Raw genomic sequence first — 14209 nt, forward strand, 5'->3', positions numbered from 1 at the left:
TAGGTTGCATCCCATGCTGTGGCAAAATTGGTTGATTCATTCAATATTGAATATTGAATACTAAACTAATTCAAATATACTCCTCTACGCCAAGTGTGAGTTTCTTACAAATGATGAGCTTATTTATAGACTAGTAAGAAGAACACATCATGAGCATCAGAAAATCACAATGTGGACAGAAAGTGAAGTATCATGAGAGTATTCAGATGAAGGGAGGTGAAGTTGACGTGTCCCATGTTGGAAAAGATGGCATTTAGTGGAGACAAGCAAAAGGGAACTTTGGGAGCCAGGCACCAGTGGCTCATGCCTGTAATCCTAGCCACTCAGGAGGATGAGAGTTGAGGATCATGGTTTAAAGGCAATCCAGGCAGGGATGTCCATGAGACCCTTACCTTCAACTAATTGCCAAAAAAAAAGCCAGAAGTGGAGCTGTGGCTCAAGTGGTAGAGTACTAACTTTGCATAAAAAATGCTGAGGGACAGTGCCCAGGTCCTGAGTTCAAGCCCCAGGACAGGCACCCAAAGCCAAAACCAAACAAAAAACAGATTTTGAAAAGGCACTGAGCTTAGAGGAAAAGAAGGCAAACACATTCCCAGTGGTCAAAGAGACATGGCAAAGCAGACAAGGGAATGTGCGTATTTATTTCTTATTTTTTTATTTTTTAATTTTTTTTTTGGGTCCTGTTGTGGGGCCTGAACTCTGGGCCTGGGCGCTGTCCCTCAGCTCTTCAGCTCAAGGCTAGCGCTCTACCACTTAAGCCACAGTGCCACTTCCGGCTTTTTTCTTTTTGCTTATGTGGTGCTGAGGAATCGAACCCAGGGCCTCATGCATGCAAGGCAAGCACTCTACCACTGAGCCACCTTCCCAGCCCCTATTTCTTATTTTTTAAGGTGCACTTAAAAATTGTTATTATGAAGGTGGTATACAAAGGGGTTACAGTTTTGTAAGTCAGGTAATGAGTCAGTACATTTCTTCTTGGAAAATGTTACCTCTTCTTTCTCCTTTTCCAGTTGGGAGTGGCTGGAGGCGAAGGAAGGAGAAAGGGGTGATCTTGCAGTCTAGGGCCTGTTTGAAATGAGCATTTATAAGGTTTGTGGGCCACCCCTGGGATCCAAGGAGCACAACGAAGATAGCTGGCATGAGGCAGGGGTAGAGAGTTCAGGGATGTGTGGTGTTTTCTGATACTATTTCTGACACTATAGGTGTCATTTTCTCCTCACCAATTTCCTGACTCTAACTGGAAATTCAATTGAATTCTGCTATCTACCTAAAACCAGTCCCACGAGACTCCCCTACTCAGCCACCAGCCACCAGTGACATCCCCAGCTGACTAACACATCTGCCCAGAGACATGTACATTTGTGGATTCCTATGATCCCTATTTCCTTGGTTTGGCCCAAGGTGATACAAGAATTTTCTAGGATGACTCACAAAATTCAGGAATAGTGCTTTATTTACAGTGAGAGTTTATTACAGAAGTTACAACTGAAAAACAGCCAAATGCAAGAGAAGGCAAGGTATAAGAATGAGGGGTGCTGGGCACCAGTGGCTCATGCCTGTAGTCCTAGGTACTCAGTCATGGGGCTTGAACTCTGGGCCTGGGTGCTGTCCCTCAGCTCTTCAGCTCAAGGCTAGCACTCTACCACTTGAGCTACAGTGTCATTTCCAGTTTTCTGGTGGTTTATTGGAGATAAGAGTCTCATGGACTTTCCTGCCCTGGCTGGCTTTGAACCATGATCCTCAGATCTCAGCCTCCTGAGTAGCTAAGGTTACATGTGTGAGCTACCTATGCCCAGCCTTACTTTTTTTTTTTTTTTTTTTTGCCAGTCCTGGGACTTGAACTCAGGTCCTAAGAGCTGTTCTTGAGCTTTTCTGCTCAAGGTTAGAACTCTATCATTTGAGCTACAGTTCTACTTATGACTTTTTGGTGGTAAATTAGAGATGAGTCTCATGGACTTTCCTGCCTGGGTTGCTTTGAACTATGATCCTCAGAGCTCAGCTTCCTGAGTAGGTAGATTTATAGGTGTGAACCACCAGTACCAGGCTTTATCTAACTTTTTTTTTAAATTGTGAAAATACTGTACAGAGGGGTTACAATTACATGGGCAAGGTAATGAGTACATTCCTTTTTTTGGGGGGGGGGTGCGGTCGTGGAGCCTTAACTCTGGGCCTGGGCGCTGTCCCTCAGCTCTTCAGCTCAAGGCTAGCACTCTATCACTTGAGCCACAGCGTCACTTCCGGCTTTTTTCTTTTTGCTTATGTGGTGCTGAGGAATCGAACCCAGGGCCTCGAGCATGCAAGGCAAGCGCTCTACCACTGAGCCACCTTCCCAGCATGAGTACATTTCTTATCAAGCTTTGTTATCTCCTCCTTTGTTTCCCCTTCCCATCCCTTCCCATCTCCCCCTCCACCCCTGTCCCCACCTTAACTTTAAAAAAATCAGTGTATATTAGTTGTACAAAGGAGGTTTCACTGTGACATGTGCACACATGCATACAATGTATCCTAATTGAACTCACCCCCTTCCTCTCTGTCCCTCATCCCACTTCATCCCCTTAAAACAATCTCAATGGAAGTGTAGTTGTGGTTCAAGTGGTAGAGTGCCAGCCTTGAGTGAAAAAAGCTAAGAAGCCAGGCCCTGAGTTCAAGCCTTAGTACTGGCACACAAAAACCAACCTCAGCAAGTTTCATTGTCCCATGCTCATCCATGCAAACAAATGACATGGACCCTAATTGACTATATTTTTTTGGAGGAACGCAAACAAGAAATGTATACTGAACTAAGAACTAGATGCAACTTTCTCTTTCTTCTTCTAGGTCTCTAGCTCTCTCTCGTGAGAAATATCCATTAAGAAAATATCGAGGTATGAATTCAGTGGGGGAAGAGAGGCAATTTTTGATGAGTGTTATAGTAAGAGATTACAAGGGCGAGGGAAGGGCAGGTGTGGGGGTGGTGAAGATGGGGTGTGGACAGCAGGTAAAATGAGACTTGCTTGTTGGTTCAGTAACAACATTGAATTGTTGGAGATTTTTCTGGGTCATTGGATAAAAAGGTTCTAAATGTTAAAAGAAACAGCGAAGTGTTCCCCCATTTTTCCCATCCATCAGTGTAAAAACAACGCAAATGGTCTCTAGGGCAGCGCCCTTTCTGAGAGCCCTGTCTGACCTCTCTATCCAAGAGTCAAGTACCAGCAAGCTCTTCCCTCTCAAAAGTTTGTGGAATGAGAATTTATACCCCAGGCACCTGTTTTCTGCACTGTAGCAGAAGAGACAGAGTCCAAGTAGAGGGAGACGAAATTAAAGGTGCCTATGATAAAATAAATCTGGCGTTTCATAAAATCATTTTGGGGGGAGGGAGAACTCATTAGATTGTAAAAAATGAATCACAGCAAGAACAGGGGCCTGCTGGCAGGGCATCATTCATTGCCGAGCAATTGTGCAGTTGTCCGAGAGCTCTGTGAGGAGGCTGGATTGATGATGATCCTTTCTTTATTGAGATTTTGGGCTCCTCTCTTGTCTAGGTTTATGCCTGCCAGACGGCAGAGCCTTTACTTGTCACTGTATTTCTTCCTTGTTGTTTGATCTCCAAGGCTCCAAGGGCGTGGAGGCTGAAGCTGAGCACACCCCAGAAATGCCTTGGTCAGCATTAAGAGGAAAAAGACCCTGCAGGAGGCAGCAGCGTATTCTTCAAGATAACAGGGAAGCAGCTAAGAAAACAGAAGATAGATGTTCAATATCAGGGAAAAAAAACAATACCCCGGCTGTTCAATGTCAAGAATAACCTCCGAGGGGAAGCTGGGGAAAAGCCCACTACTTGAGCAGAGGTGGGTGACAGACGGACAGACGGAAGCTTATCCGGCAGGAAGTCAGGTTCCTGTGGTCCAGGATATGAACAAAAATAGCCACAGCAACTTCAAAATGGTCTTTCACGGTCCTAATTCTGGGCGTTTAGTTGGCTCTCGCTTTATTGACTCCTCTGTTAAAATGATTAGAAATTTCCCCAAGATGAACACAAGGTCAGCATGCTTGAGGACAAGCCTGGGAGGGGGCCTGTATGTCATTGGTGTGGTGTGGTTTCTAGCTTTACCTCCCTCCCTCCCTCCCTTCCTCCGTCTCTCCTCCCCTCTCTCCCTTCCTTCCTTCCTCTCTTATCTTCCATCCTATCCCCTGAATGAAACTTCCTTCCTTCCTTCCTTCCTTCCTTCCTTCCTTCCTTCCTTCCTTCCTTCCTTCCTTCCTTCCTACCTTCCTTCCTTCCTTCCTTCCTTCCTTCCCTCCCTCCCTCCTTCCTCTCTTCCTTCCCTCCTACCTTCCTCTCTTGTCTTCCCTCCCATCTCCTGAATGAACTGCATCACTCTCCTGTGCCTGTTGGAGCACCTGCTGTGTGCTGCTTACCCCACTGTGGTTTGCACTCAGGGGATGTGAATTTAAACCCACCAGTGTCAGCATAAGGCCTGGGAAATGCGATGGCTTGTGGATAGTTTCCCAAGCATGCAAGGCCTTCATGGCTAGAGTAGCTATGAGGAGTTTCACCTTGCTCCTGCACTGGAGTTCCAGAGGCATACCAGGGGCCTGGGCTGCCTCTGGGTTACAGTATTGTAATGATTTGATGTCAGTGGAAAGCAGCTTTTATTTTATTTTATTTTTTAAAGAGATGATTTTCAAGAGCAGTTTTAGGTTTACAGTAATGTTAAATGAGAAGTACAGAGGGGTTTCATTATATTTTCTGCCTCTTGGTCTCTGTCTGTCTGTCTGTCTGTCTGTCTCTGTCTCTGTCTCTGTCTCTGTCTCTGTCTCTCTCTCTCTCTCACACACACACACACACACACACACACCCCTACTGCAACTATCTCACACTGGAGTAGAACATTTTTTTATAACTAATGAGCCTACATTGACACACTGTTATTGTCCAAAGTCTATAGTTTATACTAAAATTCCCTCTAAGTAAGAGATACACACATATATTTTAATTTATTATTATTATTATTATCTTGCCAGTCCTGGGGCTTGAACTCAGGGACTAGGCACTGTCCCTGAGCTGCTTTTGCTCAACGCTAGCACTCTAACACTTGAGCCACAGCATCACTTCCAGCTCTTTCTGTTTATGTGGTACTGAGGAATGGAACCCAGGGCTTTATGCGTGCAAGACAAGTACTCTACCACTAAGCCACATTCCCAGCCCTAATTAGTTTATTTTTTGATGCCGGTACTGGGGCCTGAACTCAGGGCCTGGGCACTGTCCCTGAGCCTTTTCATGGCAGTCTGTGCCACCCTTCACTTGGGGAAGGATGATTTTAATTACCCCAAACATACCAAACTTTCAGCAGCTCTAGGAATTTGAGCAAACACATTGAAGGATGGCTGTTCTTTCTTCTTCTTCTTCTTCTTCTTCTTCTTCTTCATCATCATCATCATCATCATCATCATTATCATCATCATCATCATCATCATTATTGTGTTGGTTGTTGGGCTTGAACTCAGGGCCTGGGTGCTGTCTCTGAGATTTTTTTGCTTGAAGCTAGCACTCTACCACTTTGAGCCACAGTGCCACTTCTCGTTTTCTGGTGGTTCATTGGAGATAAGAGTGTCATGGACTTCCCTACGTAGGCTAGCTTCAAACCGCAATCCTCAGTTCTCAGCCTCCTAAGCAGCTAGGATTATAGACATGAGCCACCAGTGCACAGCCTTTGTCTTCTTCTTCTTCTTCTTTTTTTTTTTTTTCTGGTCGTGGGGCCTGAACTCTGGGCCTGGACACTGTCCCTCAGCTCTTCAGCTCAAGGCTAGCACTCTACCACTTGAGCCACAGCTCCACTTCTTGGTTTTGCTGCTGAAGTGAAGATAAGAGTCTCACAGACTTTCCTACTTGGACTGACTTCTAATTGTGATCCTCAGATTTTAGCCTCTTGAGTAGCTAGAATTACAGGCGTGAACCACCAGCACCTATTGATTCTACTTTTATTATGAGCTAGACCCTGTGTTCAGTGTCATAAGAAATATAAGACAACTATGTATGAGTCAGTTTTAAGAAATAGGATATCTATGACTTACTTCTTGTTAGTACAGTATATATAAAATTAATAGGCAAGAACATACTAAACCAGAAATCATTACACAGGCAATGCAAGATGCCTATTCCAGACGTTTTCTAATTCTGCCAACCAGTTCTTTGATTTGGTTGATACCAAGTGTGCGTTCAGCAGTTACCTTCTGGTGTAGCTAGTGTATGCTCCTTTCCTTGTACATGGATGTCTTTATCTATCTGGAAACTCCCTGAACCTCATTATTTAGTGGTGTGTGTGTGTGTGTGTGTGTGTGTGTGTGTGTGTGTGTGTGTATGTGCACACACATGTGGTTGTGTGTGATGGTCCACTATGGAAATCTGGATGATTATTGTCCTTTGGTGATCAACTTTTTTTTTCATTATTTAGAGAATATTAGTTTCTGTAATCAAACCCACGTAGATAAGCCCTTACATACTTAATACAGTGCGTTTACTACTGTACAAATTTTGGTGATCAACTTAAATCTCCAGGTTGGATGTGGGCTGAGGTACCAAGCTCCTAGTCAATTTCCAAGCGAACAGAGGGCATGACAAGAGGATGCACTCCTTTAGTAGGTCCAAATCATGGTACCAAAATCTCACCAGAGGTTGAGGTGCTCCAGATGTGTTTTGATTCCTGGGGACAATGTCAAAGATTAGGCTGCAGCAAAAAGATCCAGAGAATTGAGAAGACAGTGAAGAGCAAGTTAGAAATGAGGTGGACATTTAGGATGAGGGCTAGCTATTACCAGCTCCATTCTCGAAGCTACCAGATCTACCATTAACATCTGTAAGACAATACTCAATCTTGAGATGGAAAAGAGCTGTGAAGTAGCAATGCAGAAAGAGATCAAATATTTATTATTTCTTAAGATAACATAACTGGGAGGCACAGAAATGGAGGGACAAAGGGTGAACAAATGCAGCAGTGGTACTCACTAGACACTATGCTGAAAATACAAGCTGTGGGGAAAAACTAGGAGTGAGTGAGGGAAAGGGTGACATTGTTCTAAAATAAATGTACTCTTACCCTGACTTATGTAACTGTAACCCCTCTATACATCACCTTTACAATAACAATAAAAAAAGAGAACACAATCACCACAAGGAAATGGCTTTGAGAAGAAAAGAAAGACCTCATCCTTTCTGGAAGACCTCATTGTAATATCATGTAATTTTAAAGAATTTAGACACTTTCTGCTTTGGATTTGACATCTGGGGCAAATCTCATAGCCAGTTTCCTGCTTCTTCACTGGGTTTTGCAATCTATGAATGGAGCATCAATTCTCCAGGAAAGAGAATAAAAAATGTCAGCTCTCATGCAGGTCAGAGTGCTTCTTGCTGTAGACTTCTATTTTATTTGCCTGCCTGTCCAGTCCTCTATAGAGCTTAACTCCATTTTTATTTTTGTTTCCAGAAGCCCTCATAAGATGGGGGAGATTAGAGTTTTTAAGTTGCAATCCCATTATCTGTCAGCCTATGAATGATAAAAAGTGCCACCACTGTGTCCAGAAAGCCATTTTTCAGTAGCCATAGGTGACAAGAATTACATTTCTTTACCAGGACATCTTGATGTGGCACACCATAAATATTCAGTTTCCGTAGACTTTTTTTTTTTTATTAAAGATATGTAATATCTTATTTCTTGGATAATACTAGCTTCAAGGTCAGACTCAAAAAATAGGAACCAAGAGGTTTTTTTGTTTGTTTGTTTGTTTGTTTGTTTTTCTTTTCTGCTTATTGCCAGTCGTGGAGCTTGAACTCAGGGCCTGAGTGCTGTCCCTGAGCTTTTGTGCTCAAAGCTAGCACTTTACTACTTAAGTCACATCTCCAATTCTGAGATTTTTTTTGGGTAGTTTATTCAGGCTTGGGGTGGCTTCAAATCTGGATTCTCAGATTTTAGCCTCCTGAGTAACTAGGATTATAGGTGTGGCCACTGGTGCCTGGATTGAGAGTTCATATTCAGGGTTGGGATGTAGCTCAGTGGCAAAACGCTTGCTTAGCAAGTGCAACGTCCTGGGTTCGATCCCCAGTACCAAAAAAGAAAAGACAAAAAAAAATACAGTTAAAAAAACAAACAAACCAAACAAGAGTTCTTATTTATAGAAAAAAAAAAAAAGAGCAGTTGGGAAGTGGACTGAGAGAGATTAAGGAAGTAGAAGGGAAAAGTGAAATTATGTATTGAAGGTTATCACTCTTAGATCTAGGCAAAGGGAGATGCTCCCTGCCGCTCTCCCCGCCCCCCTCCCCCCCAATCTTCACCTGCTGAACCTGGCCTGCAGGATGTGGAGTTCAGGAGATCTAGCAGTTTGCTCATCTCCATCTACACCATGCTTCAGGAGTCAGGGAGCTGGGAGCTCCCTTCTCAGCCTCCTTGGTCTGCCTGAGTCTTCCCTCTGGTCATTCGGTTTGGCGGCTGATAGGGCCCCTGCCGTGTGCTCATGACCAGGGCTTGGCAGGGACGGGGGAGGTATAGGCAGAACTCTGTTGGGTGAGCTGGATTGGGAAAGATCTTTTGTGATATGGGAAGAGCCAGGAAAGGCAAGAGAGAAAAGATGTGGATCCCTGCATCCCTGCCCCTGGATATTCGGGGTTGGCTGGTGTGGGAGTCCAGGTTTCTAAGTTTTTCAAGTAAAAGCACTGAGTTTGCAAACAATGCCTCCTGGTATTGAGCTGGCTTGCTTCCCTGCTACATTGCCACCTAATGGATTTTGTGCAATCTACCAGATCCCCGATAGGTGATGGTAATGGTTTATGATCATGGAACTGACTTCCTAGGATATTGGTCACAACAGCAGAAAAATACCTGCCTATTAGGAGAAGTCTGCTTTGTCCACACTCTGTGGGAGGAAAGCAGTGGGAACTTTTCTGAGCCTGTCTCAGGCTTTGGCATCCAGGAACTCCGGACCTGAGACCTTGACACCCGGAGTCCCCTAGCTTGGCCCCACGCCCGAAGGGGCTCAGCTCTTCAGAGGCACCACTGTCCCTTGCTGGGGCTATTGGGGTCTATCCCATCCTCCACATGCGGGCCCCCTAGGTGCTTCAAGAGCTCTGAGTCTTGTCCCCAACATATTCTTTTGGGGCGGCAGCCTGGACCCCAGTTCTGGGAGCAGAGCTCTGCCAGCTGGCCAGTAGTTCTCTTGAGTTTTCTTGCACAACTGTGCTCCCAGATGGGGCTCATATATGAAGTTTGGGGACTCCGTTTGTTTACAGAGACAGAGTGTAAGAAATGTTTGCATAGGTCCAAAAGTCTCCCTGGTCACATGCGCATAGAAATGTCATTGCTGGGGCTGGGAAGGTGGCTCTGTGGTAGAGTGCTTGCCGTGCATGCATGAGGCCCTGGGTTCCATTCCTTAGCACCACATAACCAGAAAAAGCCTGAGGTGGCGCTGTGGGTCAAGTGGTAGAGCACTTGCCTTGAGCTGAAGAGCTGAGGGACAGTGACCAGGTCCAGGCCCCACGACCGACAAAAGAAAGAAAGAAAGGAAGGAAGGAAGGAAGGAAGGAAGGAAGGAAGGAAGGAAGGAAGGAAGGAAGAAAGAAAGAAAGAAAGAAAGAAAGAAAGGAAGGAAGGAAGGAAGGAAGGAAGAAAAGAAAAAAAGAAATGTTATTGCTTTCCCCAGTGTTTGCTTTAAATCTGAGGGGTGTATTCCTTCTAAATCTTCAAAGGGGTGGAGTTAAGGGGGGGATAAACGAAGAAGAGAAGAGGGGGAAAGCTAGACAAGAATCCAGTGTATATCCTACAAGTTTGAGATGAATGAAGGAAGGGGTGGGCAGGGGATGGAGGGGTGAGAATGTTGAAAAGGGCGATATTGATCAAAATGCATTGTATATAAACTCCTTCAGTTAAATACCAACACACCCCTGACTCACACCTCTGATCCTAACTATTCAGGAGGCTGAGATCTGAGGATTGAGGTTCGAAGCCAGCCCAGGAAGAAAAGTCCCCCTGAGACTCTTATCTCCAATGAATCACTCAAAAACCAGAAGTGGTGCTAGCCTTCAGCACAAAAGGGCTGAGGGACAGCACCCAGGCCCTGAGTTCAAACTCCACAACTGACAAAACAAAAACAAACACACTCCTTTAAGATAATAATAAAAATTAAAAAAAATCATGTTTAAAAAGTTACATATTTGAGCATCCATGCTACTATATACTCAATTGTTAAAGATAAAGTAAATCTGCTGTCTCTCATTTGCCATCTCAAAGATTCAGATTCTCTATGGAGCAGATACTAAGAACCTGAGGGAGGCTTTGTTTAACTTTGGTGACTTCTTTGCTGTAGACGGCAGAGTATCATGAGTACTGGCTTCATGGAGCTGGACTTTCCATTCTCACCCTCAAACAATGGCTTTCTGGAATGCCACAGACAGGGCAATGGAGGATGCCCACACAGTGTTGCAGGGTTGTAGGTAGCAGCTTTAAGAAAGAAAAGGTAGCTCATGCTTGTAATCCCAGGTATTCAGAAAGCTGAGATCTGAGGATCAAGATTTGAAGTGAACCCTGGCAGCTGTCTGCCAGACTCTTATCTCCAATTAACCATCCAAAAAGTAGAAGTAGCGCTGTGACTCAAGTGATAGAATGCTATCCTTGAGCAAAAAGGAGCTTAGGAGCCGGGTGCTGGTGGCTCACGCCTGTAATCCTAGCTACTCAGGAGGCTGAGATCTGAGGATCGTGGTTCAAAGCCAGCCCGGGCAGGAGAGACTGTGAGACTCCTATCTCCAATAAACCACCAGAAAACCGGAAGTGGCGCTGTAGCTCCAGTGGTAGAGCGCTTGCCTTGAGCTGAAGAGCTGAGGGACAGCACCCAAGCCCAGAGTTCAAGCCCCACGACCGACAAAAAAAAAAAAAAAAAAAAAAAAGGAGCTTAGGGACAGTGCCTGGGCCTTGAGTTCAAGCCCCAGGATGGGCATACCAAAAAAAAAAAAAAAAAAAAAAAAAGGCCCAAAGACAGTGCCTTTGGTGAGATGAAGTGGCTCATGCCTGTAATCCCAGCTCCTTGGGAGGATTTTTGTTCAAGGTCAGCCTGGGCAAAAAGTGCTCAAGACCATATCTTGAGCAACAGACCAGGTGTGGTGGTGTGTGACTGCAGAATCCCAGCTATGAGGAAAGTCCAAGGCCAGCCCTGGACAAAAGTGAGACCCTACCTGCAAAATAAACTACAAGCAAAAAAGAGCTGGGGGATATTGCTTGTGGCGGTGCTTGCCTAGCAATTGTAATGGTCTTGAGTTCAATGCCTAGTATCACCAAACAAAAGTGACAATGTTTTATCCCTGCCAGAAATAGGGGAAGGGATGATTTGAAAAAGGCTTCTGTCAATAAAACTTGAGTTTCCAGAACATTCTACTAGGTCCAGAATGAATCCACATTACCACCAAAAGCCTCAGTTGCTTTTTTTTAAGGGGAGGGGTTCAGTGGTGGGGCCTGAACCCTGGGCCTGGGTGTTGTCCCTCAGCTCTTCAGCGCAAGGCTAGCACTCTACCACTTGAGCCACAGTGCCACTTCTGGCCTTTTTCTTTTTGCTTATGTGGTGCTGAGGAATCGAACCCAGGGCCTCATGCATGCAAGGCAAGCACTCTACCACTGAGCCACCTTCCCAGCACCCCCTCCTCAGTTGTTTGTGTTCTAAGAGAAGTGTCATGGCTTTTTTGTTTTTTGTTATTCTACCAGAGGAGTCACACCTCTAGCCCTTTTTGCTTTAGGTTATTTTCTTAGATAGGAGCTCATGTTTTGCTTCAAGGGCAGTTCTTCACTCACTGAGGTCACCTGCATAGCTAGCATATGGAGTTTTGATAACTTTTTGCTTAAGCTGGCCTTGCATCACAATCCTTCTGATCTCTACCCCAGGCAGATTTGCATTGTTAACAGCCTCCAAAGACCCACAAGGGGAAGATTTGGTCCTTAGCCTATGGTGGAACTGGTAGGTAATGGAACCTTTGGAAGGTGGGGCCTTGTGGGAGGAAGTGGGGCCACTGGGGGTGTGGCCTCGATGGGCCCTCCCACCGTTTCCTGTCTCCCACCTCACCAAGCAGCGGGCACACATCCTCCACCCTGCACTCCTGCCTGATGTGCTGTGTGCCAAGGCTGGACTAAGACTTCTGTAACAGGGCCCAAACAAATCTTTCCTTCATACAGACTGGTGACAGCATGCATTCTGTCACAGCAACAGAAAGCTGGGTAACACAAAGGAAGGAAACATGGGAAAGAGAAAATGAAGGCTGGAGTATTGATATAAGAGCAACTGCTGAGGGGCTGGGAAGGTGGCTCAGTGGTAGAGCGCTTGCCTTGCTATGCCTGAGGCCCTGGGTTCGATTCTCCAGAACCACATAAGCAAAAAGAAAAAAAGCCGGAAGTGGCGCGGTGGCTCAAGTGGTAGAGCGCTAGCCTTGAGCTGAAGAGCTGAGGGACAGCGCCCAGGCCCAGAGTTCAGGCCCCACGACTGCCCCCCCCCCAAAAAAAGAGCAACTGCTGATAATGAGGAGAGTTGAGACTCACTTTTGCTGGACACATATCCATTATCTGGTTTACGTGTGTGTATATAAGATTTTCAAGTAACTACTATTTGTGCCTAGCAAAATCTAGTTGTTTGATATGTTCAAAAGTCTACTAGATCTTAGATACCAGTTTTCCTAACTTCACCTCTCATAAATTCTTTCAGTAACAGAAACTGGCAATAACAACACTTGTCTGTCTAGCGTTTGCCGTGTTCCAAGATCTTCTCACTCCCTGAATGAACCACACGCCCGATTGTGCTTCAATCTTGAATGTAACACTGTGTTTTTTATACTTCTGTGTTGTTGGAAAAACAAAAACAAAACAAAAAAAGAAATAATCTACTTGCCTCCATTGGACTAACAGTGTGATTAGAAGAGTGAGCACCAGGTGGCGCTAGAGGACTGACCTTGGAGCTGGACCAGCTAGACTCTTGTTAGCTATGCCCTATGCTTTAAGGGCTGTCTTAAAGGAATGAAGGGTGAGCAAGGCCCCAACTCTGCTATGGCTCTCTTACTGGAGTCTTTTCTCTTGATTTTTCTGCTTTTAACCTAAAGGAAAAATGCAAACAAATCACACCTGAAATTGCTTTTGGGAAGGCATCCAATCTTGCTCTCACTGTGGCAGGGATGCAGAAATTCATACAGGATAAAGGAAGCCCAAGAAGAAAACATCTCCTTGAAACACCTCCATTCTGGGATAGACAGTGCAACAACTCTGGTGACTCACACCTATAATCCTAGCTACTCAGGAGACTGAGACCTGGGGATTGTGGCTTGAAACCAGCCTGGGCAGGGAAGTTGTTGAGACACTTATTTCCAACAAACCACCGGAAAACTGAAAGTATTGCTGGTAGAGTGCTAGGCTTCAGCATAAAAGATCAGGAACAGGGACCATGCCCTGAGTTCAAGCCATATGACTGCTCCTCCTCCCCGCCTCCACCCTTCCTCCAGCCTGGGTTTTATTAGTGCATCTTCCCTTTCCTAGATATGCTATATGCTCAGAAGAGATTGTCTTTAGGACCATTACCAGCAGAATAAACTCTCAAAAAGGATACCCTAGAGTTAATGATGGAAGTGAAATGCTTCCATTGGCCTTCTAAAGTGACAGAGAAGAAGGAGCAGGAGGAGAAGTAAAAAAAAAATCTCTGCTATTAGCTGTTGTAAACCCAGAAGTTGGAAAAAGAGGCAATGAAATTAAAGACTAGCAAACACTCCTGGAAGGGGCTGGGTATACAGGAGGCAGCTCCACTGTGCAGGAAGAACACTGAGAAGGAGGATCTATCAGAAGCCAGTGACTCCCAGGGTCCTGGGAAGGAAGGATATAGCATCTGATTACTTGATTTACATGGATCTCTTACAAAATGGATTATGGCCAAACCCTTAATGGAGGGCCATTTTCAAGGAAATGTATTACTATTATGTTTTTTTTTCCAGTACTGGAGTTTGAGCTCAGGGCCTTATCTGTGCTAGATAAGTGTTCTACTACTGGATCCCTAGCCCCAGCCCTTTTGCTTTAGGCTATTTTCAGATAGGATTTCACATTTTTGCTTGGCAGGACTGACTGCAATCCTACCTCTAGTGTCCACCATAGTGGAGCTGGCAGCAATACATCATCATGCTCTGCTTATTGGTTGAGAAGGAGTCTCGTGAACTTTTGTCTGGGCTAGTCCT

The sequence above is a fragment of the Dipodomys merriami genome, unplaced genomic scaffold (assembly GCF_024711535.1).
Source record: "Dipodomys merriami isolate MVZ:Mamm:240054 unplaced genomic scaffold, mDipMer1.0.p SCAF_104, whole genome shotgun sequence".
Classification (NCBI taxonomy): domain Eukaryota; kingdom Metazoa; phylum Chordata; class Mammalia; order Rodentia; family Heteromyidae; genus Dipodomys; species Dipodomys merriami.